At 40.2% G+C, this 26481-nt stretch overlaps 1 protein-coding gene and 1 long non-coding RNA gene across 6 annotated transcripts in view; one reads left to right on the top strand and one right to left on the bottom strand.

Moving 5' to 3' along the window:
• Positions 1 to 26481, bottom strand: part of NTNG1 (netrin G1) — a 305313-nt gene that overhangs the window by 228828 nt on the left and 50004 nt on the right. The window contains exon 1 of one of the 5 annotated variants that reach the window (XM_065554300.1): positions 10518 to 10644. The exons of 3 other annotated variants lie outside the window; for them this stretch is intronic. The gene's annotated coding sequence lies outside the window, so the exon portion shown is untranslated. Of the gene's footprint in view, positions 1 to 9519; positions 9676 to 10517; positions 10645 to 26481 lie in introns of those variants that run through there. One more of the 5 variants, XM_065554301.1, reaches the window with a different exon arrangement.
• Positions 10221 to 15458, top strand: LOC135973035 (uncharacterized). The gene is made up of 2 exons (XR_010589725.1): positions 10221 to 11053; positions 14391 to 15458. It is a non-coding gene; the product is annotated as an uncharacterized LOC135973035 (long non-coding RNA).

Genomic DNA, 26481 nt, shown 5'->3' with positions numbered 1-26481 from the left:
AGTTGTAAAATGGAGAGGACAGTATTTCTGTTCTCTAATCTTGTGTCTGTCTTGTCTATTTAGGCACTAATTTTGCACTGAGCTTCACGCTATCAGTCCTCCGTACCAGTATGGAGCCCCATTAACTTCAGTGAGGCACCAAAGGCAGTGCAGTACAAAATTGGGACCTCACATTGTACATAGAGATGATCCACATTTTTCACACAATTTTTTTTAAATGGCCTTTATAAAAAAAATTGTGAAAAATTGTCATCTTTAGTGAAATTCTGTTTTTGTGACATTTTCCATGGACTTTCCTATTCAACATTTTATCAACATAACCAAAAAATTTTTTAACATTATTTAAATTTTTCATTTACTGCAAAAACAATTTTCAGAAAGAAAATGTGTTTTTTCTAACCAAGTTTTCAATAATGATTTTAATAAAAAAATAACTTTGATAAATATTTTGTCTAAAAATATTGATTTTCCCCCCCAAAAACAGAAAATTGATCAATTTTGAACCCTGCAAAAGAAAGTTTCAATCTTTTGAAATATTTTGTGAAGTTGTTTTTCAACCAGCTCTAACTGCAAGTTCTTTAGGGTGGGGATTGTCTCTTATTATGTGTTTGTACACTGCCTAGTACAATGAGATTCTGATCTAATTTGGAGCATCTAAGTGCTACTGCAATATACTGTGACAGACCCAGACCAGTGTGGTACAGGAGTCTGGTCGAGGGCAAATATACTGGTCACTGGATGAGTAGTTTTCTGTTCCCTGAGTGACCAGAGCAGGGGCCGCACTAGAGTAGAGTAATCAGGAACCTGCTAGAACCAGTTAAGGCAGGCAGGCTAATTAGGACACCTGGAGTCAATTAAGAAGAAGCTGCTAGAATCAATTAAGGCAGGCTAATCAGGGCACCTGGGTTTTAAAAGGCGCTCACTTCAGTTTGTGGTGTGAGTGTGAGGAGCTGGGAGTAAGAGGTGCTAGGAGCTGAGAGGTTGTGCTGCTAGAGGACTGAGGAGCACAAGCATTATCAGACACCAGGAGGAAGGTCCTGGGGTGAGAATAAGGAAGGTGTTTGGAGGAGGCCATGGGGAAGTAGCTCAGGGAGTTGTAGCTGTCATGCAGCTGTTACAGGAGGCACTATAGACAGCTGCAGTCCACAGGGCCCTGGGCTGGAACCCAGAGTAGAGGGTGGGCCCAGGTTCCCCCCAAACCTCCCCATTGACATGGACTGTGGGTTCTTCCAGAGGGGAAGGTCTCTGGGCTGTTCCCCAATCCACATGGTGAATCTGAGGCAAGAAAATCCGCCAATAAGCGCAGGACCCACCAAGATAGAGGAGGAACTTTGTCACAATACATAATAAGTAATAGTAATTGAACAGGTCCTTCTGTCATCCGGTGTCACTTGAGTGTAAATGGCATGCATAACATTTTGTAGGTCTGCATAATATTTTGTCAATTAACCATTATTTTTGATTTGTGATATACCATTACAAACCAGTAAAGGGCAGCACTAACCAACTGTTTTAAGTAACAAAAAATACTAATTGTTTTCAAAGTTTTAAATAACATATACCTCTATGGTTTGACTGGATTTACAATTAATTTAGTGTCTTTCCATTTTAGTACTGAATAAAGATTATAGAAGACTCTTAAAATTGATAAAAACAGAAAAACTAAGGCTACAAATGAGCAGTTTAGTTATAATGAACTTTTGTTAAGGGCATTTCAGTTACTGAGGAGTTGAAGCTCTCCTATTACAACAGAGTGGTCACTTTAATTGCTTTATTAGATTATGCCATAAAATCTACATAGCAAAATTGTACAATAGCTTAGATAGGACAGTAACTCAATCTCAAACATCTGAATACTAAATGTGTTAGAAATGTTGCTGGTAATCTTTGTTTGCAAGTAAACTCGTAAATTAGATTAGTGTAATTGTCTTTGAGTCTAAGTTCAAATAGCTTTTCTTTTTTGAAATAACGACTTGTACGAACTAGACATTGCATATATTGTAGAATACACACATGCACTCTCGAACATGAATTACGTTGTAAAGAATTGTCATCAGTCCTTGCATATTTTATTCATGTTTGTAAATGATTAAATGAATTGGTGTGAACTTTTAAAATGCTATTTTCTTTATCCTGGTGTTTGAGAAGGAATAATGAATTAAATATACAGAATTGTGATAAGATCTCTTTTGGGAGACAAAAAGTGGCTTTTCTTCCATGTAAATTTTATAAATTCTTTTAACACAGGAATTTATGAAAAGAGGCCCTTGGTTCTAACACAAGGAGGGCTGTTTTGTTTTGTTTGTAATTTTAGGTTCTTCATGATTAGCTGCACCTATTTAATTGTAAAAATAATAAATATGCACCATTCTAAAAATAAACATATTTGAAAGATTTGTCTTGAGTATAAAATGTAGAGATATAAAAGTCCTATTAGAGCCTTAAGTGCATACATGGGATAGTCCCCATATAAAAGACACATCAGATATTAGATTGATACTGTATTACACTTGGCAGAAAAAAAGGCCAAGAAGTGATCAAGTCTATGGCTACTATCTACTTTCAAACTGCTTTCAGTAATATTACATTGTAGCAGTTTCTTTTACAACCAACAATATTTTATTCTATTGCTGGAAAAAAACATTATTAGAGCTGAAGAACAAAAAGTTGTTGTGGTTCAGTTCATATATATTAAGCACTCACACACTTTCATTCTTACTTTCTCTTTTCATGTTGTCCTTTGTAGCTTTAGGAAACCCAACCATTCTGAGGTAGAACCACAGAGTCAGCATTGTCCCCAGATATGGAGAGTAAAAGATACAGCACCTCAGAACCCCACAGCCAGTTCTGACTCAAATAATTTCTACCGAGCCTTTGGATGGCACGCCACAGATTAGCATTTTAGACACATGATAAAAATTAGTGTAAAGCCCAACCACAAGTCAAGCCATTGCCTAGTAATCCAAAAGGTTCTACTTTAACCTCAGAAATTCTGGCATATAACAGATTTGAGTAATTATTATATGTCTGTTGTGAACACAAGGAATGCAACATTCACTGCATACCCACTCTCCCACTGAAGTCAGTAGAAACTTTTGCTACTTGGTGAATAAAAGCTTATTTTTTTTTCTTACTTTTATGTCTAAAACATTTACATTAAGTGAGTTCACATCATGCAGTAAAATTGTACTTACAACTGTTTGAAGCAATAATTCTCAACTGATTTGCCCAATTTAGTATTTTCAGTGGTATTTCTGTAGCAGTTTTTTCTGATTCTTTTATTGGCATTTCCTTCTAGGAAGACCTAAGACCAGATCGTAGCCCCTGAATCTGCAGCTAAGGTGACCCTCCACAAACAGATTTGCCACTGGCCAGGTAAGTAAAGGGCACCTGGATTTCCAGGAGGAAATTGCAGATCCAGGGAGCAGAGGTCAGAGGGAAATGCATTAACCCATCAGAGTCCCTGGAAAATCCATATTAAAGTTGTATACCCTTAACATGAGGCTGTAGGGGCAGCTGCCAGTGGAGTATGCCTGGCAGTATGGGTCTAATGGAGTTGCATTCCTCAGTCTTGGAGTATGAGCAGAGTCCCAAAAAGTGGCTCAGGCACATGAACTCTACACCAATCCCTGGTTTCCAGCAGCCATGGGGTTTGGGGTGGGTGGGAGGGAGGAAAGGAAGATCCACAAGGTCTGTGGGCAGGCCCCTCCTCCCCTTAATTTATATGGGAAGCCAACCCCCCACCCCAGAAGAATACTATGGAACAAGCTGAGAGGAATGGTGCTGATTTGGGTTTTCCCATGGGAATGGTTGAACTGGCCCTTTATTATTTTTTTCCTTTTTCTTTTTGTTAATAGATAGGGCCATGCATTTACTAGCCAAAAACATCAGGATTTCTAGCTTGCTTTAGTTTGTAAATTCAATAGAAGACCGCTGGGAATAAAAGTTATTAAAAAAGAAGCTAAGATGATGTTGTAATAAAAATACTTAATGAGTTGTGTATAATCTGTCAATAGTGGAGCAATAAATGGATGAATGGACACCTGGAATGACACTGACAGAAGTTAGATTTTCTCAGACAGAAATGGCAAAGAAGTGCAACCAGCAGACTGCCTCATTACAGTATTCACTCATTTGAATGATGCTAGAAATTTTCAGATCACAGTATAAAACAAATTCTTTCCTAAATGGCTCATGTGAAACTTTCCTCTCAAGTCTGCAGGCATCTTGTCTATACAGAATACCAGCAAAATTAACAGAAATCTGCCGTGCAGAATGGAGAAGAGGAGAAGTTTGCTTTAAAGGGTGAAATGTATCCCTCTCCATATAAAGCCATATAAAAAGGGAAATTTAATGAGGATTAAAATGGGGAAGCATCAACTCCCCAAAAGCATGGATAAACTATGGGATTTCAATCCAGCCTCACATTGGGTTCTGTTCCAGCCTAGGAGTTTCCCCTACATAACCCCTCCACAGGAATCCCTGACCACTGTCTTAGTGTAAGTGTGATCACCCTCGTAAGAAGGTATATATGGCTTGGAAGGACCTGCATGTTGTTTCTTTGCCAGTCTCTCTCACCTAACGCGAGAGTACACCGCTACCTCGATATAACGCGACCCGATATAACACGAATCCAGATATAACGCGGTAAAGCAGTGCTCGGGGGGGGGGGGGGGGGGGGGAGCTGTGCACTCCAGTGGATCAAAGCAAGTTCAATATAACACGATTTCACCTATAACGTGGTAAGATTTTTTTGGCTCCCAAGGACAGCGTTATATCGAGGTAGAGGTGTACTACATAATTTCAATGGTGTGAAGGGCCTTCAGTGATGGTGTCAATTCCATGGTAGTGCCACAGTCAGTTACAGAGAGTGCAAAGTGCTGAATTTTGAATGTGAACCATGGTAAACGCTGCTCTTGCAACAAATCATTTGAATTTAATCATGTGTTCAAACTTCATTTACATTCCAAGCTACAGTTTAGTTCTTAACTCATATTCGATCATGAAACTCATCGGGGGAGGGCGGGGGCGATGATAGTGGTTCTTTGGAAGGTTTAAAAGAAGATCCTATAGAATTTCCTCAAGACTTCTTGTATTAAATTAAAATGGCAACATTTTCTGACCGACTGATGGACAGATTATGGTCCGTGAAGGGAATATTTTCAGATTCCCAAGCCAGAGAGACCATGTCAAAAATTCTAGAAAGAGTAAACCAACACAGACAATAAATGGAACTGAACTGAAGGTCCAGATTGGTATTTAAGTTTCATATTTATACTCTCACAGGAAAGATATTAATAGATGCAGAGATCTATTATTATGTTACACCATTATTATTTATTTCTATTACATTAACAGTGTGGTACATTACCTAAATACATAGCTGAAAAGGCAATTTGAACTCCCATTACCCAAGGGAACTTTGTTTTCTAAGGGCTTGGTTTCACTGACCATGAGTGTTGGATTAGGTCCCAAGAGACAACAATTTAAAATTGCTACCTTCTTTCCTAGGACTCTGACAGACTAGAAAATGGAGCTCTCAGGACTCTTTGTTGTTTCAAAGATCTACAACTCTCAAGTGCTTTCAAGAGTAGTTTCTGTGATTGAGGAATTACTTTGCCAAGCCTGAGTTCTTTGCTTACCTGCCACAATGTCCTCACAAGGGTTAAACTTGAATCTCAAATTGCCCACAGCTCTGAGGAAGTGTGTGTAAGCAATCAGGAGGCTTCATAGGCCTCAAATACTGATTTCAGGGTCTAGGATGGCTGAGCCCTAGAGTGTGCCATGTAAACCCAGAACTAGAAATGTGACTCAGTTCCATCTAGGCATAATTGGCATGGAAGCATATGGGGCCCAGTGAATGGGTCCACCTGCAGCAGACCGCTGATTGTACAGTGGAATAGTGGGCCAGGTTATAACAAAGGCGTCATTGACTGTAGAGGTTTATGGGTTAGCCATAAATAATAAAAGAGAAAAGGGAAAGGACCTGTAGAAGAGAAATGACTGATCATAATTTAATTTTACTTAGAATAGTGCATCATACATAAACTTTTAAAGAGAGAGGTTTTGAAACAGGAATTTTGGAAAATAAGAGAAAGAACTAAATGCCAAGGGCTACATCCAGCATTGATTGCAGTCAATGCCAAAACTACCAATATTTTAAATACATGCAGACCCCGTATTTGTCTCTTTTGAAAATCCAGAGACTCAACTTCCACATTTCAATGGATCTACTATCACATTTTATTTGATATTTGAAGCTTTGTTTGCAAATCTGGGGCCAGATCTTCACCTGGTGTGAACTCCATTGACATTAATGCCATTTACACCAAGTGAGAATATGGCCTTTACTTTCCATATCTCCCTTATTACAAAAATGGTCAGTTCATACCAGATTCCACACAAGTGTTTGCAGTAATTTTTTAGTGTTGATCATGTGCATCTTTCTAGTTGTCCCGTCCATAATGATGGTCTTAGTCATTTCCCTCTCCTCCCCGCCAAAACAACAATAGTGATTAAATTACGTGAGGAACAAACAGGTGCTCGCTGAAACTGCAGAGCCCAAAGAGCTTAGCCAAGATATGTGGAAACATTAACTAAAATATTGTTCCCCATTTTTCATAGTCTGTGCCTTATTATTCAAACCACAAATTGCATCCAAAACAGTAATACCATGTGGTTGACATATATATTACAACGTTCTACGCATTCTTTATACAGCACCATAAATATATTTTTTTAATTAAACATTCGTATCTATTTAGCACCACGGATGTGAATGATGCTTTACACACAAGACACTATGGGAAATAACAGGTTAGTGGGCGTAGGAGGGGAGGAGAGGGGGGAGAAAATAGAGGGCAGGAGAGAGAATAACCAAAATAGGCTTATGGGATTGTTTGGGTGGCACAGTATATATCATAGCCATGATCCTGAAAGCACTTATGTTTGTGGGTAACTTATTACAGTAAATTAATGTTAGTGTTTTTTATAATCATATTTAAATGTAATTGAATGTACAAGATACTTAAAATCAGACCTTTGGCAATGGGAATTGCAGCTTTTTGAGTCAGGTCATATCACAAGTCAACATCTGAGGTTCCTTTTACTTCTGAGAAACTTGACCCAAATACTATGAAATGGCTGCCTACCCATCTCCCATTTTGTATAAGAAATTCTCATTGAAGCTTTGGGATATGAAACAGTTAAAAGAAAACTGGCCCCATTTTGCTCAGCCCAGCAGTCTGAGAGTTCAAAAGATAAGCATTTCTCAGCATGAATAACCTGAAATGTGTTTTAAAATAAAGTCATTAAAAACATTGTTTCCCAATACATTTCGCAGCTTATTCGTGCTGAGCAGTGCAGAAATTGTGAGAAAATGCAAGTAAGTGTCATTTCATCACTGGACCATCTTAGAAATTGTGATTAGTCTCTGGTAATGTATAACAAACAATATGTAGCTGAAACTGCATGATCTAAGCATATATATGACCAGAAAGTGTGATCTCATATGGTAATTATGATTGTTAATATCCAAAACAATAGTGCCAGAATGAATACCTGCACAGTATAATGACAGGTTTCAAAGTAGCAGCCGTGTTAGTCTGTATCCTCAAAAAGAACAGGAGTACTTGTGGCACCTTAGAGACTAACAAATTTATTTCAGCATAAGCTTTCGTGGGCTACAGCTCACTTCTTCAGATGTATCTGAAGTGAGCTGTAGTCTTCAGATGTATCTGAAGTGAGCTGTAGCCCACGAAAGCTTATGCTGAAATAAATTTGTTAGTCTCTAAGGTGCCACAAGTACTCCTGTTCTTTTTGCACAGTATAAGCCATTTCTATTTTGTATTCTCATGTACAAAAGTTCTTGAACTTAATATTATAGGGGGATCAAGATGTCTCTAACTGATGAAGATAATAAGTAAGATCTTTGGGGCAAGGACTGTCTGTGTTGTGTGTTTATACAGTGCTAGCAACTGGGTCCCCATTGTGCTATAACAATACAAATAGTCATAATTTATGCAATACTGGAACCATGTATTGATTTATGGATCCCAAATCTGAAGTCATAATCCATCTGATATCCCCATCTGTAGGATTTTGTAGGCCAGATTCTCCTCTCCCACCTGAAGTGGAGAGCATGAGAAAGATCCACACAGTGGATCGGAAAGGACAACTTTCCCTCATATTTGTGAATTAGTCAACAGAGGTATAAAACTACACGTAGCAGGATAGTTCTTTAGTAGTTCCATGACAGAAGGGACTTGGCCCAGCACAGGGGGAACCTCAGGTGGTACAGAACCACCATAGCAAATCCTATGCCATCATCCTCCTCCCCTCCCAGATTTTGGAAGAGGGAGTATGGTCAGGAAAAGGGCAGCATACATGGTGACCCTGTACCCTGGTGATCCCTGGTCAGCAGAATGGCTTTTGTGGTGGTTACTCTAATTTTCATTGAGTACTGGGCTAACAGATGACTTCAGGATGTTGGGGGTGCGCATTTGTGACTCTAAGCTACTGCGGCACCTCCCACTAAGCTGTGCCAAGTACACCTCAGACATCTCTCCAGAGCCAAACCTCTATGTCCTATTATCAGTCACCTGAGCCAGCTAATCTCCATTATTTATTAATTACTTTTCTGAAATCACTTTGATTATTAAATCACTACTGCAGTTAGCACCCATTATTTTTTATAAACCCATTGCAGGCTCCTGTGCATGATAAATAAATTGTATTAACTCCAGCTCATATGAAATATTTATAAATATTATGAAAAGGGCTCACTCTCTGAGCATAATTATTAGACATTTTAGATTATGGAGGATTGCAAATGGTCAATTACATAAAATTATGAGAATACAGACAAAACTAAAGCTCATGTTTTCACTAGGAGACACACACAACTTAGATTCCAACTGGGTTCAAGAAGAGTGACATATTTTATGTTTCTTAATTATCTTTATTTCCCAATTGTATTGTTGTTATAAAGGTTCAGTTACTATATGCCAATGAGAGAATAATAAAATGTAGAGATACTCCTTTTTCAGATGAAAGTTTCACACTCTCTTACATTGTCAGAATATAAACTCACAAAGGACAGATGATTTCAGGATTTACTTTGTTCTACTCATAGCCACTTAAGAATCTGGGCAAAATACATTTATTAAATACAAAAACAAGACGGGGCCAAAATGCATCCCTTTTATCTTACTTCTCAATCCAGGTTCTTATATTGTGCCCATCACCATCACATCTGAGCACTTTGGAGGCAACAGGGTAACACCAGGGATGGATTTGGTCCAATATGATTAAACGTTTCTAATGGGGGAGATTTTCAAAGGCAAGAAGGGATGATAGCTGCCAAATTCCCATTGAATGTGATTAACAAACACCAAATAAAGCCAGTAATACTGAAGAGGCTACTGCTTCATTGTTAGCTCATTGTGTTATAGAGTGAAGGGAGACATAACAGAATGACACAAAAGACAGATGGGGGTGTGTGTAAGAGGTCAGACTCACCCCTGCAGTGCCTCCTGCTGGTTGTCCAGAGAATTAGCTCAATCCAGCCCGGAGCGCCCTTTGCAGGCCGGTGATCCGCCTTGTCCTCCTACTGGCTCCCGTGTCCCTCCCAAGACCCCAGTGCCCCTTGCTCTGGGTGCTGCCTCCTGGCAGTACCCACACACACTGGGTCTCCCCTCCCAGGGAGCCCTCACCCACTAACCCCACCTCAGTATCAGGCTACTGCCAGTCATTGTCTAGCCCCACGCCTGGGGCAAACTGCAGTATCAGCCTACTCATCACTGGCAAGGAGGGTTTGGACCTGCTGCCTTGGCCTACACCTGGGTTGCCCTCTGCAACCCCCAGTACCTCTTGGCCTAATAGTAGGCCACAGCCTAGGGCTTTCCAGGCTGGAGCTCCCCAGCCTTTCCCCAGCCCTGCTCCACTCAGGTACCCTGTCTTAGTTCCCTGCAACCAGACCCTTCTCTCTCTACATTGAGATTGATTTTTTTTTGTGTGTGTGTGCAAGCTCCTGGCTCCCGGCCTCTTTATATAGGCCAGCTGGGCTCAGATTGGGGCGTGGCCCAGGTGCAGCTACTTCCCCAATCAGCCCAGTAGCTGCTTCCCTGCCCCAGCCTTCTCCCAGGGTTGTTCCAAACCCCTCAGGGCAGGAGCGGGTAACTACCCCACTACAGGGGGTATTTTCAAAAGTGCTCATCTCCTGGGCTAAAGCTTGCCCTCACTGAAATCAATGGAAGTTTTACTTTGACATCAATGGGAGTAGAATTGGGCCAATGCTAGGTGTTTTTAAAATCCCACCACTCAGATGTACAAGCTCATTGGTGTTGGCATCAGTGAATAAAAGCTCCACACCTGGTTACAGTTTAAAGTCCTTCTCTAAAGCTCATTCAAATTGAGGACAATCTCTTCATCAACTTCAATGAGCTCTGAATCAGCCGTTCTCTGAATGGCTGAAACTTCATTCATTTTTTTATATTTTAAATGCCTGTTCCACTTACCATTCTACTGTGGTTACTTTCTTGAACAATGCCATAACAGGCTATAGGCAGAGATCTCAGACAGCCTCCCATAACAGAATCTGGTTCTGAACTGAAGTCCTCCAACTGAACTTTTGCTCCTATGAAGAGCTGCGCATTACCCCAGGCTGGCTTTAATCTGTGCTTGATTGCAAAGACCCCACTGTCCCTACTCTTACTGAATGACATATTCCACATCCCACCGATTTCAGCTATAGATGGATAAACATTGGAAAAAAGTATTTTCTGAATATTATATTCAACAATTGCAAAATGTGTTAAATTACCCTAGGAATATTCCTTGAGCAGCTCTTCCCCTAATTCTGTACTTGGATTGGAGATGAATATTTAGCTTTGGCAACACCAGGAATCATTAGTAGAGAGGTCTGCTGCCCAATAAAGTTGTGGCAAGTAACCATTTGTCAAATGGAATACAAATTCTACGAAGAAAGGCTAGGAAACTGGCCACTTTCAATTTCACCCAAGTAAGACCAAGTAAGGAATGGCTTTGTGATCAGGTACAGTATTTAATATATATCACTACAATGTAAACTGTGTGTTGTATATAACATATTCTACTCCAGATATGCATGCATAGGTTCCACAAATATATGTTACTGCTAAGTGTTAAAGCTTTATACTTATGAACATGGGTATAGTTTAGGGTGGGCAGGCATGGGGGGGCATTGCCCCCCCAAATTGCAAACCTTGGGCAGATGAGGAATTTACCTCCCCTCTCTTCCCCCCCTTTCGCGTGGCCAGAGATGCCCCCTCAAATACAGAAGACAAACTACGCCTATGCTTATGTATTGAGACGAGAAAATAACAAACAACAAAAAGTTTGGGCCAAGTCCTCAGCTGGTGTAAGCCAGCATAGCTCCATCAATTTACAACAGCTGAGGATCTGATCCCTTTATATTCAAAAGACAAACACATGGGAGTACTTTGTAAACACTAAGGACACCACATTTTGTTCTCAAAAGTTGTCCCTAGGTTGATGAAAAGCAGCAAGTGTCTGAATCCTGTTTTTGGTGTGGCTTCAGGTTAAAAAACCAGAACTTGTGTAGGTAATAGAGCTTTTGACTGCAAGCATTTGAGGCAGCATTTAGCCTTTTCATGTGTAGAGCATGACTTTACTTTTTCATGTATTTTAATTTTATATTCAGTGATTCTGCAATACAGCAAGTAAGGGCCCAATCCAATGCCCATTGCAGTCAACAGCAATCTTTCCACTGAGTCTTTCACTTGACTTAAATAGACACAGTATGAGGCCATAAGTGATTTTAGCGACCCAGTTTTTCTCTACAGAGTGCTAGGTAAATCCAAACCTTACAAAAAAGCTTTTTAATTTTTATATGACTGATTCCTTTCAGCTTCAACACAACTTCTTCAGAATCCAAAATTTCTAAGGACAAATCCTATCCTTTTTCATCCCCAATTGCGCAGACAGACCTAAGTGCAATGGAATCAATGCAGTTCCACTGTAACTGGGGCGCAACATTCAGAGAGACTATTCAGGGAGACTCCATCCTTTGCATGCTACTGAACACAGATCTGCAGGTGGTCCCTGCTCTCCATGTGTGGTTGGGAGATGGGGTGAGAGATAAGAAGGGCAATTGTTTAAAATGCTGTAAAGCTACTATAGCCAGCAGTGCAATACATTTGCTTGAATTTTTTTATTCTACATTTTAACAAAAATCTAGAGAGAGAGAGCGCGTTCATTTTCCAGAGGTTATCTGTGAAAATTGCTACAGACTTTGCAAATTTAGGATCCATACTTTCCTTAGACTGTATATGCATCATAATTTACACATGTATTTTTTCTCTCCTCCTCCTCCCCGCGCCCAAGAATGCCTGTTGTAAAAGTGGACTGACAGTTTTTAGAAATTCATGCCTGGATAAGGCCTGTCAATAACTATTTGTCAATGTATCTTACCGGCCAGTTGTTTTTAGCATTTGTAGTTCCTGTAAATATGTTGTGATAACGTTGGTTTAAAATAGCTATGGTTCCAATCAGTTCACATTAGCACTAAACAAGTGGACAGCTCATACTAAGAAGGAAATGCTTATACTAAAACTCAGAAACACTATACGCACCAATTCTGGAAATGGACAATTTTGATAAGAGGTTCACCTTTCTGTTCTGTAGGGAAGTCTTTTTAAGAAAGCATAATATGCACAAAATAAGCCTGTTTAAGCAAAACCCCTTCAATTCAAAACTTTCTCCTATTCAAATCTAGGTTATACCCCCAGTTAGAAAATTTATATATTAGTTAAATGTTTGTACAGCACCTTGAAACAGTAAAGTGCCAAGTAATATTACATCTCTCAATCATATACAGTATCCTGTTATCCAAATAGGTTTGATGTCCCCAAAATATTTTGGATAAATGCAGTTGTACTGTATATCTCCTACTGAGAACAGAGTTCACTGGTTGAAAACCAAGCCTAATACAAATGCAGACTTCCCCTGAGAGTATACAATTCAGAAAAATGACAGCACAAAGAAGAAGAATTTACAGTATAAAACAATTAATTTTCTAAATATTTGGAAACATGAAACAACATTTCAGTAAACATTAAGAGGATTTTCACTTCTACCATTCTAATCATGTTGCTATGTTGATTACAGAGGCATCTGGAAATGTTATTACTGCAGCACATTAATTTTACTATAGTTCAAGGCCTGATGTATCAGAATACTACAGACATTTTGTGACAAACCTGTCAGGTTGAGCAAGATTTTTTTCCTGTAATATTAATACTCTGTACTAATATGGTGTGTTTCAACCAAAGTGCTTCACAAACTATTTCCACACAATACTTCCACTCTGGAAGTGGCAGTAGTAACAGTGAACTCTACATTTTGTGACACTAGAGAAGACAGAATTTTGGCCAAGGATACCACGGTAAAAAAGAAGAAGTTACTCATTTTGTGCAGTAACGATGGTTCTTTGAGATGTGTGTCCCTGTAGGTGCTCCACTCTGAGTGTTGGTGCGTCCCTGAGCTGGAGATTTTTCGCAGCAGTATTCGGTCGGGGGAAGGGCGGGTACCCGAGCTATCTCGTGCAGCCGTTGGCATCTCCTGTAGCGTGCGCACCCCCGACTGTCCCCTCTGTGCCTTCTCCACCGCAGAGCTTGGCTGTGTGAACTCTGAAGTAGAGGGGAGGAGGGTGGGTCCCTGGAGCACCCACAGGGACACACATCTTGAAGAACCATTGTTACTGCACAAGGTGAGTAACTTCTTCAAGTGGTGTCCCTGTGGGTGCTCCACTCTAGGTGCTTGTAGAGCAGTGCCCCACCAGGGGTGGCAGGGGTTCGGAGTTATGTATAAGTGTGTGATGAGAGCACTCTGAAGCCAACGATAGAATCTGAGATAAGGCTTTGGGTGATAGTGTAATGCTTTGCAAAAGTGTGCTCTGATGTCCAGGTTGCAGCTCTGCAAATGTCTATTAAGGGGACATTGTTCAAGAATGCAATTGATGTCACCAGGGCCTGTGTTAAGTGGGATCTGATGTCCACAGCAGGTTCTTTGTTATGTAGGTGGTAGCAAGTTTGAATACAGAAAGAGACCCATTTGGAAAGTCTCTGGGTTGATATTGTAGAGCCTTTGGAGTGCTCTGCTGTAGAGATGAACAGTCTTGGTTACTTGCGAAATGGTTTAGTTCTGTCCAAGTAGAAGGCTACAGCCCATCTGACATCTAGCATGTGTAACGTTGCTTCTTGAGAGTCCTTATGTGACTTGGGATAGAAGGCAGGTAACTGTATTGTTTGGTTAACATGAAAATGTGTAGCCACTTTCTAGTGGTGAGGTGATGGCTATTTAGTAATACCTGTTTTACTTTCTCTGAACAGTTCAATTCTCCATGTTGGAACCACACAGGAGCCACGCTTTGAGATGGAGCTTCGCTGGGTCTGGATGGAGTGTCAGGTCCTTGTTCTGGGACAGGAGGTCCGTCCATAAGGGCAACAGTTGTGGGGCACAGACTGCTAGACGTGAGAGGTACGGAAACCAAGTCTGTCTGGGCCATGTGGGGACAATGAGAATGATGTATGCTCTGTCAAGAAGCACTTTCAAACTTTGACTTCAAGTTGCTGCAGTGTATGCATTTCTGGGAGATATGAGTTTCTCCCAGACAGCGGATGCAGGATACATGGCCGTCAGAGACCGGCATTGGTTCACGGCAGGAGTCACACTTTTTAAACCCCATTGAGCTCGGCATGACTTCAGTTAAGCCTCCCCAGCCCCCTGCAATAGATGAGGATGGGAGTTAATTGAAGTGGTAAACCATAGAGCTATTCCTAAACGGAGAACTAAGTAAAGAAAAAAGTTTTTTTGTTTTTGTTGAAGAAATACCTCTAAGAGGAACTAACAAAACTATGTAACTATGTATAGACTAATAAGAAATTCCTATGTAACTTGTAACTCCCCCCCTTCCACACGAAACTATCAAGGAGAGCACTGCCGTGGAGCTCCGTCTGCAGCCGAGGATGGTTGAAAAGGAACTGAGGGGACGGTCGGGGGTGCGCGCTACAGGAGACGCCAACGGCTGCATGAGACGACTCCTGTGTGTGCCCTTCCCCTGACCGAGTACTGCTGTGAAAAATCTCCGATCTCCAGTGCAGGGACGCACCGACACCTAGAGTGGAGCATCAACAGGGACACCACCCAAAGAAGAAGCCATATTCTTAAGAGAAATGCTAGGAAACCTCTAATGTCCATGTAGTGCAGACAGCACTTTGATTTTTGAGAAATCATTCACAAACTGCCTCCCACATGGTAAACTACGTGGTACTTGAGTTATTTACCTTGGAAGATGAAGGGCAGAACCAAACCTGTTAGAATTTGAATCTAGAATAATTCCAGGGAAGTCTCGATAACCAAGCCTAAGGGATGCAATAAAATATGCTATGTGAATAGTCCTAAAACCTCCCTACTTTTACATGTGTGATTTTCCTCTATGTACAACATACACATCTGAGAATTGGCAATGGTTTCGATTTATTTAGCAACAGTGTAACACTGTTTTGCTATCATATTTGCTATCAGATTTGCTACTTTCAAGATCAGCCATTCTCCACTTAGCTCCTGCATTGTTTGCTATTCTGCCTGAGGTATATAATTTTACATATACGACATGCAATTTCATCTCTCATCTGGACTAGATTCCCAGTGCTGATCTAATGTTTCATGGTGATTCCCCATGTTCCCAGCCTAGCACTTAAGATAATTACCAAACACTGAGATGTTTGTGGTGTGTAATTTTCTTCTTGAGAATTATCAAGACTCCTAAAAACTGAGAAGAGAGACTACTGTGTTTGAGGCATTAGCACAAAGGAGGGAAGGAAGCAGGTGTCTGGAGTGCTTCCTGACCCTGGGGACTAACTATGAAAGATGTTGTCATCACTAGTATCTGAAGAATCTGTTTTGCTTGATGGGTAAGTGATGGAATGACAACATGGATCATTTCCTTTCTTCTTCAAAAAATATTGAGATTTTCCCCCCACAGGATACTGTGCCAAATTCTGCTCTGATTTACATCTACACAATCCCAAGGAGGTCTGTAGGATTGCACCATTGTAACTGTGAGAAGAATTTGATCCACTAGGTTTTCTCTTGCTAAATTAAATGTATAATTATACAAAAATAGTTGCTGATACAATATTTCATCACATCACCGTCTGGTGCGGCCTTTTTTTAAAAGAAGCACTACAGTACATATTGTATTGGTAACACACTTATCAACCAGCACAAGGGTTTCCAGAGCAATTGCTTTTATTGAAATCTACAGTAAATAGTAGATTAAAATCCTCAATAAATGTTGCTATATAGCTACCCATAGCACAGAAGGGAGTGCTATGGGAAAGCAGCCAATTCTACACCAGCTTTAATTTCCTATTCTAGTTTTCCAGTGGATGTACAGATTATCTGGCCTTCGGAACAGAAATACAAAGTATGAGTTTTCACACAGGGAAAACGCTTTCAGAAACACTCCTTTCTGATAGGAGTTTGGCCTGTGTATGAAGTGTTAAATAGGGTACTTAATAAATACCAGAACTGCTACTTTGTTAACTTAAGGTGAAGTTCACCCCCTGGCAGAAGTCATGCATAAGACTCAAGTTATTGATGAGGAGGTGGGTTCCATTCCATTCTGTCTAGATTCTTACGACCCCACCCATCACCTACCTGTAAACAGGCTGTCAGGAAGGGAATATGGAGGATAGGCACTGGGAAGGGATGCTGGATCCATGCATATGTGGATTCAGTGGTCGGGAGCCACCAAACTGAGGGCAGTGGCCACTCGTATAGTGCACAGGCTGTAGTGATCAAGTACACTGCAGCTCTGAAGCCCGATCCTGAGTTGTTGGGGCTTTGGTTTCTAGATTTCCTAACTTCTGCATAGCCCTGCAATGTCACTTTGATTTGGATGTGTGTACAGGGAAAAGGAATAAAAATGGGTGCTAAGGGTTATGGAGATAAAGTAAATTCTGTATTTATATTTTACATCATAGAGATAATCTCTAACACATTAAGAACAAATTATTTCATATTATTTTGTGTAAAATCTAGATATTAATTTATTTACAATAATTTAAACTTTTGACAAATTTAGTCATTGGAGCATCCTAACAAAATATTTTAAAGGGGAACTCTGTACTTAAAATTGAGTCATTTAAAAAAAAATAACAAACACTTTCAAATACTATTCATCCTCTTAAGTCCCCCTGACAATTTCTGGGGGTGTTCCAACCACATTTTCACATTTTTAAATGTTTTTCTTTCAACAAAGTTGTATGAAAGCAAGCTTGTATGCCCTCCAACAAGAGACACTGATCATAATGGAACCAATTATGTACACCGTGCTGTCAAATGCACCAAGTAAACTGAAAATGTAGGGGAAAATGTACATTTATATTAATCTTAGATGAATGGCTGACCAAAACAAACCCTGACATACTGTATATTTTGAATCATAAGTTTACAGGGATCTATTAAATGAGGAGATTTAAAAGGGTACCGCCAGTGCAAGCTCAAAATATAGTTATTCAGGGAAAGAATTTTTACAAAACTTAATATTCAGACAGAGGGGTTTCATGAATTTTTAAACAATAATTTTTTAAATATTAAATTCCTCTGCCATATTTGCAGCCCAAATACTGCAGCACCGCACTAGTATATAAATACCAGGATCTTAAATGGTCTATAAATAAAAATAAAACTAAGTTGTCTATTTTCATTGTCCAAGTTGAAGGCCTTATCCTACAAGTTAATGAGCAGAGCCATTTCCTTACATCTGTGCAGAATCACACTAAAGTCAACGGGACTTCAGGCAGGTGCAGGGGTCCACCTACTTAGATCAGATTGCAGGATTGCTGCCTACTGTCCCTACTGATGGGTACTCAGCATCTTCCATTGCTTTAAAGTGAGCGAAGGGCTCGCTAAGAAGACGTAAGCAGTAAACAAAAGTGCTAATGGGTAATGAGTAAAATAGATTTTAAAAACATTCTTTCAGTGTTAGTAAACTAAGTTGTTGTTTGTAACATAGCTAAAACAATTTGTTCTCTCTCCTACTGGTGAGATTTTTAACCTGACACTGTGACAGATTCACCAATGTGGGCTGCTATAGGGGCACAGAATCAGAGGGGCTCAGATTGGCCCTGGACATGCTGATAAATTGGAGAGGGTTCAGAGAAGAACCAGGAGAATGATTCAAGAACTAGAAACCCTGCCTTACAGCATTAGATTCAAGAAGCTCAATCCAGTTAGCTTAACTGGAAAAGGTTAAGGGGTGACTTGATTACATTCTGTGAGTACCTAAATGGGAACTGTGGCAGGGCAGACTTGCTCCTACCTACTTTCTAACCCCTTAGACCTTTGGGTAAAACAGCTTGTGTGGTTTATTTACAGTGTTCTTTTCCACCACCTGTACAGACTATGCTGCCTTATACCAAGACTAACATGGTGCTCTGAGCTCCTGCGGCAAGGAAGGGAGAGAGATCTCATGCCTCTGATGCTACAAATAAACCAGTCAGCCTGCGCCCTCCCATTCCTCTCTCACCACAACCCCCCACTCACTCTCACCTTCCCCTTTTTCACTTCCTTTCTGTGCCTTTTGTACCTTCTGGGCTAATGAGTTAATTATCTTTTTTAACTGTCTCCATCCCATCCCAATCTATCAAGTGGGCAGAATTTCCATAGTCAGGTATGCTCCAGGGCAACTAATTGGAGTTCCAGTGATCAGAGTGTTGGCTCAGCTGCTGTTGCCCAGCCCTCTGTCAGAGGAACAAATATGTGATAATGGGCTCTTCGATCTAGCAGAGAAATGTATAACACAATCCGATGGCTGGAAGCTAAAGAGAGACAAATTCAGACTGGAACTAGGTGTAAATTTTTCACAGTGAGAGTAATTAACCAGGGGAACAACTTACCAAGGGTCAGGATGGATTCTTCAATACTGGCAATTTTAAAATCAAGATTGGATGTTTTTCTAAAAGATCTGCTCTAGGAATAACCTATGACTTAGATTATGCAAGAAGTCAGACTAGATGATCACAATGGTCCCTTCTGGTCTTGGAATCTATGAATCTCACACCTGGGGTTTGGCCCATGCCTGCCATATCTCTTGCTCCATCTTTGCCTCTCCCTAGTATGTCCCCTTAATTGAAGGCTCCTGTGGAAACCTTTCAAGTGTTCCACGCCTGCTATACATCTGATGGGCACACTGGGGTTACTCTGGTTCTGTCTGGGGAGGGGGGTAATCTGCACTAGAGACTTGGCAGACTTATTCTCCATGCCTGATAGTCACCATTTTGAATTTAAAGGTAGGATGCATAGTAGTTATCAGTGCATATGCTCCACATGATCCAAGTCCAGATGCTGAAAAAGATGCTGTTTATGCCATGTTAGGGGACTTTGTATTAGTGCAACACCTTGACTTCATATTGACATTTTAGGAGATCTGAACATGAGAATTGGCCATGATAGAACTGGATTTGAGCTGGTATTGGAACTACACAGCTTAACAGAAGAGAGAACAGATAGCAGTCGGCATCTATTAGAATTTGCTTCCACACACAGACTATTTTTAATGGGTATGTGTTTTCAGCACAAGAACTGCCGTAAGAATATTTCAATATTCATCTGGTGACAATGCAACCTTAGATCATATTCTAGTTTGGAAACACTTGATTAAACTCATATTGGATATATGTGTATTTAGGAGTGCTGATATTGCTCCAGAATCTGGTCATTGGCTCCTGATAAAGTTCCAGAGATGGGTTCTATTGCATCAAAACGCTTTAGCATTGATAAGCTTCATAATGAAGCAATCACTAAATAGTTACACGATAGCGATTTCCAACAAATATTCTATATTGGATGACTGGATGTCTGTCACAGAGGAAGAGCAGACTTTATTTTGGGGGGTAAGTAGAATGAAAAAGCAACATTGGATTACAGATAACACCATCAAATTGTGGGAGAGAAAAAATGACTGTGCAGTATGGAGGCACTGGAAGATCAGAGTTGAGAAGTGAAGAGGGGAGGAAATGGGCTATAGAACAAAAGAAATGTCTTGAACGAGTCAGGAGGGCCTGTCACAATGAACATAATCAATGGTGGAATAGTATGGCACAGTGCATTGAGGAAGCCTGTGAAAGACATGACCAGAAATGTATATTTGAGACTTTGAATGTACTAACTGGATGTCCAGTCTCATGGTTTTCACCAGTTAAGGACTAAAATGGAAAATACTTGCAGGATATTGATACACAACTTATGTAAAATATAAGCTACAACTTAATTAAAAAATGAACCCTGCAGAAAACAAGCTGGTGACATTAGAGGAAGTGATGTTTGCAGTCGCACATAGTTATGAAATAATAAAGCACCTGATCTTGACAGTATTTCATCAGAACTGTTAAAGAGTGGAGATCTGGAGTTAGTTCACTGGCTTCATAGAGTTGTCTTAAAAGTTTGGGAAATTGTTCAAATGCCATAAGACTGAAAAAGGAGCTACATCATTCCCCCCTCCTCTGCCCCACCCCCAAAAAGGAGAGAAATCAGCTTGCTTAAATTACAGGAGAATAATGCTATTGTTAACCCCAAAAAAGGAGAAACAACCAGTGTTTCTGTACAGGTGGTAAGCCATAAAGTGTCCAGTGTATCTTAAAATATATAGTAAATTGTTCATTATTATAATGGCAATTTTACATGACTAGCAAGAGCACTGAAGTGTACAGAGTGTGAGGCACAGTATAAAATATGGGCAGATAAGTTTCATATTTTCTTTTTTAAATGATGTGTGTATGGTGGGATTAAACTGAGGCAGAACTAGGCACTGTGACTAGTGGTTAGAGCACTGGACTAGGAATCAGGAGACCTGTATTCTATTCCCAGTCTGCCACTGACCTTCTGGGTGACCTTTAGCAAGTCACTTATAGACTCATAGACTCATAGACTTTAAGGTCAGAAGGGACCATTATGATCATCTAGTCTGACCTCCCGCATGATGCAGGCCACAAAGCCGTCCCAACCCCTTTCCCTTGACTCTGCTGTTGAAGTCCCCAAGTCCTGTGGTTTAGAGACTTCAAGTAGCAGAGAATCCTCCAGCTAGCGACCCCTGCCCCATGCTGCGGAGGAAGGCGAAAAACCTCCAGAGCCTCTGCCAATCTACCCTGGAGGAAAATTCCTTCCCGACCCCAAATATGGCGATCAGTAGAACCCCGAGCATGTAGGCAAGATTCTCCAGCCAGACCCTCATTGGCCATTGATACTATTTACCAGCGATGGCACGCTGTTGATTTGACTAAAATCATATTATCCTATTAAACCATTCCCTCCATAAACTTATCTAGCTTAATCTTAAAGCCAGACAGGTCCTTCGCCCCCACCGTTTCCCTCGGAAGGCTGTTCCAATATTTCACCCCTCTGACGGTTAGAAACCTTCGTCTAATTTCAAGCCTAAACTTCCCCACGGCCAGTTTATATCCATTCGTTCTCGTGTCCACATTAGTACTGAGCTGAAATAATTCCTCTCCCTCCCTGGTATTTATTCCTCTGATATATTTAAAGAGAGCAATCATATCCCCCCTCAGCCTTCTTTTGGTTAGGCTAAACAACCCGAGCTCCTCGAGTCTCCTTTCATACGACAGGTTTTCCATTCCTCTGATCATCCTAGTGGTCCTTCTCTGTACCTGTTCCAGTTTGAGTTCATCTTTTTTAAACATGGGAGACCAGAACTGCACACAGTACTCCAAATGAGGTCTCACCAGTGCCTTGTACAACGGAAGCAGCACCTCCTTATCCCTACTAGATATACCTCGCCTAATGCATCCCAAGACTGCATTGGCTTTTTTCACTGCCACGTCACATTGTCGACTTATAGTCATCCTGCGGTCTACCAGGACTCCGAGGTCTTTCTCCTCCTCCATTACTTCCAACCGATGCGTCCCCAGCTTGTAACTAAAATTCTTGTTAGTCATCCCTAAATGCATCACCTTACACTTTTCACTATTAAATTTCATCCTATTCCTGTTACTCCAATTTACAAGGTCATTCAAGTCTCCCTGCAGAATATCCCGATCCTCCTCCGAATTGGCAATACCTCCCAACTTTGTGTCATCCACAAACTTTATCAGCCCATTCCTACAATTGGTTCCGAGGTCAGTAATAAATAGATTAAATAAAATCAGACCCAAAACCGAACCTTGAGGAACTCCACTGGTGACCTCCCTCCAACCTGACAGTTCACCTTTCAGTATGACCCGCTGCAGTCTCCCCATTAACTAGTTCCTTATCCACCTCTGGATTTTCATACCGATCCCCATTTTTTCCAATTTAACCAATAATTGCTCGTGCGGTACCGTATCAAACGCTTTACTGAAATCGAGGTATATTAGGTCCACCGCATTTCCCTTATCTAATAAGTCTGTTATTTTCTTCACTTCTGTTTCTCAGTTTGGCCATCTATAAAATGAGGATAATGATACTAACCTTCTTTGCAACGTACTTTGAGAGCTATGAATGATAAGACCTAATAATAACATAATGATACTTATTATTAGGGCTGTCAAGCGATTAAAAAAATTAATCGTGATTAATCTAGCTGTTAAACAATAATAGGAAACCATTTATTTAAATATTTTGGATGTTTTCTACATTTTCAAATATATTGATTTAAATTACAACACAGAATACAAAGTGTACAGTGCTCACCTTATATTATTTTTATTATGAATATTTACACTGTAAAAAACAAAAGAAATAGTATTTTTCAATTCACCTACTACAAGTACAGTAGTGCAATCTCTTTATCATGAAAGTTGAACTTAGAAATATAGAATTATGTAAAAAAATCCCTTCATTCAAAAACAAAACAATGTAAAACTTTAGAGCCTACAAGTCCAATCAGTCCTACTACTTCTTCAGCCAATTGTTCAGACAAACAAGTTTGGTTACATTTGCAGAAGATAATGCTGACTGCTTCTTGTTTACAATGTCACCTGAAAGTGAGAACGGATGTTTGCATGGCACTGTTGTAGCCGGTGTCACAAGATATTTACATGCCAGATGTGCTAAAGATTCATATGTCCCTTGATGCTTCCACCATCATTCCAGAGAACATGCATCCATGCTGATGATGGGTTCTGCTCAATAACGATCCAAAACAGTGCGGACCGAGGCATGTTCATTTTCATCATCTGAGTCAGATGCCACCAGCAGAAGGTTGATTTTCTTTTTTGGTGGTTTGGTTTCTGTAGTTTCCACATCAGAGTGTTGCTCTTTTAAGACTTCTGAAAGCATGCTCTACACCTCGTCCCTCTCAGATTTTGGAAGACACTTCAGATTCTTAAATCTTGGGTCGAGTGCTATAGCTATCTTTAGAAATTTCACATTGGTATCTTCTTTGCATTTTGTCAAATATGCAGTGGAAGTATTCTTAAAATGAACATGTGCTGGGTCATCACCCAAGACTGCTATAACATGAAATATATGGCAGAATGCAGGTAAAATAGCAGGAGACGGACAATTTTCCCCCAAGGAGTTCAGTCACAAATTTAATTAATGCATTATTTTTTTAACAAGTGTCATCAGCATTGAAGCATGTCCTCTGGAATGATGGCCAAAGCATGAAGAGGTATATGAAACTTTAGCGCATCTGGCACGTAAATATCTTGTGATGCCCAGCTACAACAGTGCCATGCGAATGCCTGTTCTCACTTTCAGGTGACATTATAATTAAGAAGTGGACAGCATTATTTCCCGTAAATGTAAACAAACTTGTTTCTCATAGCGATTAGCTGAACAAGAAGTAGGACTGAGCGGACTTGTAGGCTCTAAAGTTTTACATTGTTTTGTTTTTGAGTGCAGTTATGTAACAAAAAAATCTACATTTGTAAGTTGCATTTTCACGATAAAGAGATTGCATTATGGTACTTGTATGAGGTGAACTGAAAAATACTATTTCTTTTGTTTATCATTTTTACAGTGCAAATATTTGTAATAAAAATAATATAAAGTGAGCACTGTGCACTTTGTATTGTGTTGTAATTGAAATTGATATATTTGAAAATGTAGAAAAACATCCAAAAATATTTAATAAATTTCAATTGGTATTCTATTGTTTAACAGTGCGATTAATCATGATTAATTTTTTTCAGTTAATCACATGAGTTAACTGTGAGTAATCAACAGCCCTAATTATTATTATGTATCAGGGGGTAGCCGTGTTAGTCTGTATCTACAAAAACAACAAGGAGTCTGGTGGCACCTTAAAGACTAACAGATTTATTTGGGCATAAGCTTTCGTGAGTAAAAACCTCACTTCTTCGGATGCATCCGAAGAAGTGAGGTTTTTACTCACGAAAGCTTATGCCCAAATAAATCTATTAGTCTTTAAGGTGCCACCAGAATTATTATTATGTTGGGCTTGATTCTGTGCCACCTCTACATACAAAACTCTCAATGACTTTAAAAAGATTGAAGTCAATTAAAAGAGAGTTTCATAGGAGCAGGGTTTACAAGATCTCAGGCTGATATTTGGTAAGAATCCTTTTCCATACTAAAAACTCAGTCCTGCAATGAGCTCCACCTGAGTACAGTGAGTCCATCCATACCAGGGATTGGCAACCTTTGGCACACGGCTCGCCAGGGTAAGCCCCATGGCGGGCTGGGCTGGTTTGTTTACCTGCCGCGTCCGCAGGTTTGGATGATCACGGCTCCCGCTGACCGCAGTTCGCTGCTCCAGGCCAATGGGAACTGCGTGGGTTGAGGGATGTGCTGGCCGCTGCTTCCCACAGCCCCCATTGGCCTGGAGCCGCGAACTGCGGCCAGTGGGAGACGTGATCAGCCGAACCTGCGGATGCGGCAGGTAAACAAACCAGCCCAGCTCACCGGGGGCTTACCCTGGCGAGCCGCGTACCAAAGGTTGCCGATCCCTGACCTAGACAGTTCATTGCAGGACTGGGACCTAAATAATTCTTTAAAGTATGCTACACATAAAGAAATAGGTTGTGGCATTCATGCAGAGGATATAAGGATGATAAATTATAATGGTTAATACTTTCAATATTTATATCTGCCTACGTAACATGGTTTAGTACTTTTTCATGCAACTTTTAAGAAACTGCTAATGCATAATTTTACACTTAGATGTGATGTGATGACAGGGTCTCAAGACTGGGGTTGGTGACATAAGCTAAAAGGATATGAATATTCAGCATATGCAAATATTCATTAATGACTCCTTGTGAGCCTGTAACGCCTCTGGATATTAACTGTAGTTCATTGTGCATGAGGATTGCATATGTGGGCCCCATAAGATGTAGCTGGCATTTGCATGCTGCCAGCAATACCCCTCCCATGGACACAGATCATACACCAAAGTGATAAAAGTGCTTTACTGAAATGCTTATGCACAATACACAGTAAACCCTCTAGTCCGGTGGCCTTCATTTTAGTACTGTGTCAACTCTGCCTTTTTTCCATTGCCAAGCTACATTTTTCTCTTCATATTTTACTTGCTGATTCCTTTTCTACAATGCAACTAAAATCTAGTACATTTACAGAGTATTGAGGTGCACTATCAAATACACAGAGTTAACTGTTTTACTCTGCATCCTTTATTTTATAGGGACTGATCCTGAGTTCTTAATGCACTTGAAATTCTTGCTGAAGTCAAAAAACTGTCAGGGAGTATCAGGTAAGTGATACTCTGTCCACTGGACCACTCTTCCTGAATTCTGTGTATTGACCAGATTGTGTTGCCCCTTACAGCCTGGGAAGTGAAACAGTAAATTATGAACCCAAACTTGCAAAAGAATAACTTGAGCATGTTATAGTGCAAGGATTCCTTGTGCACCTGAAACTCCCACTGACTCCCTGACAGCTTTTTGACCTCAGTTTGAATACCTAGGATGCACTCCTTGGCTCTGCCACTTTGTGACTGCATCAATCACATGAACATCTCGGTGTGTCCGTTTCCCCTTCTGCACAATGAGGACAATAATGCTTACCAAGTTTTGCAAAATGCTCTGAGTTTTACTAATGAAAAGCTCTATGTAAGTGCTAAATACTATTATTAATATATAAAGAAAGAGTGAGAATTTTTCCTTCCTTTTGTTGCTTTTTCTCCCCTCAAACCAGGACCTTCACATTATTTTAATATTTTATTGTCCTTATTTAAGAAACAGATATAATTATCTTCACCCATTTAAGGGACATAGTTATACAGACTTCAGAGGAACAGATGTGACTATCAGATCATGTAAGCATTGATTTGTTATTTAAACTCCCTCTGCTTACTCTGTATTCTGAGTTAACAGGTGGAGATTTAATACTTTCTTACTGACAGAACCACCTTTTATCCTGCTCCTACAAGGACAGATTGATCTATTTTTTAAGTTAATAAATATGCCATTGACCCTGTCTGCTAGGATACTTTGG

Source organism: Chrysemys picta, chromosome 8, assembly GCF_011386835.1.
Source record: "Chrysemys picta bellii isolate R12L10 chromosome 8, ASM1138683v2, whole genome shotgun sequence".
Lineage (NCBI taxonomy): Eukaryota > Metazoa > Chordata > Testudines > Emydidae > Chrysemys > Chrysemys picta.
Note: the sequence above shows the minus strand (reverse complement) of the source record. Positions and strands in the feature narration are given on the sequence as shown.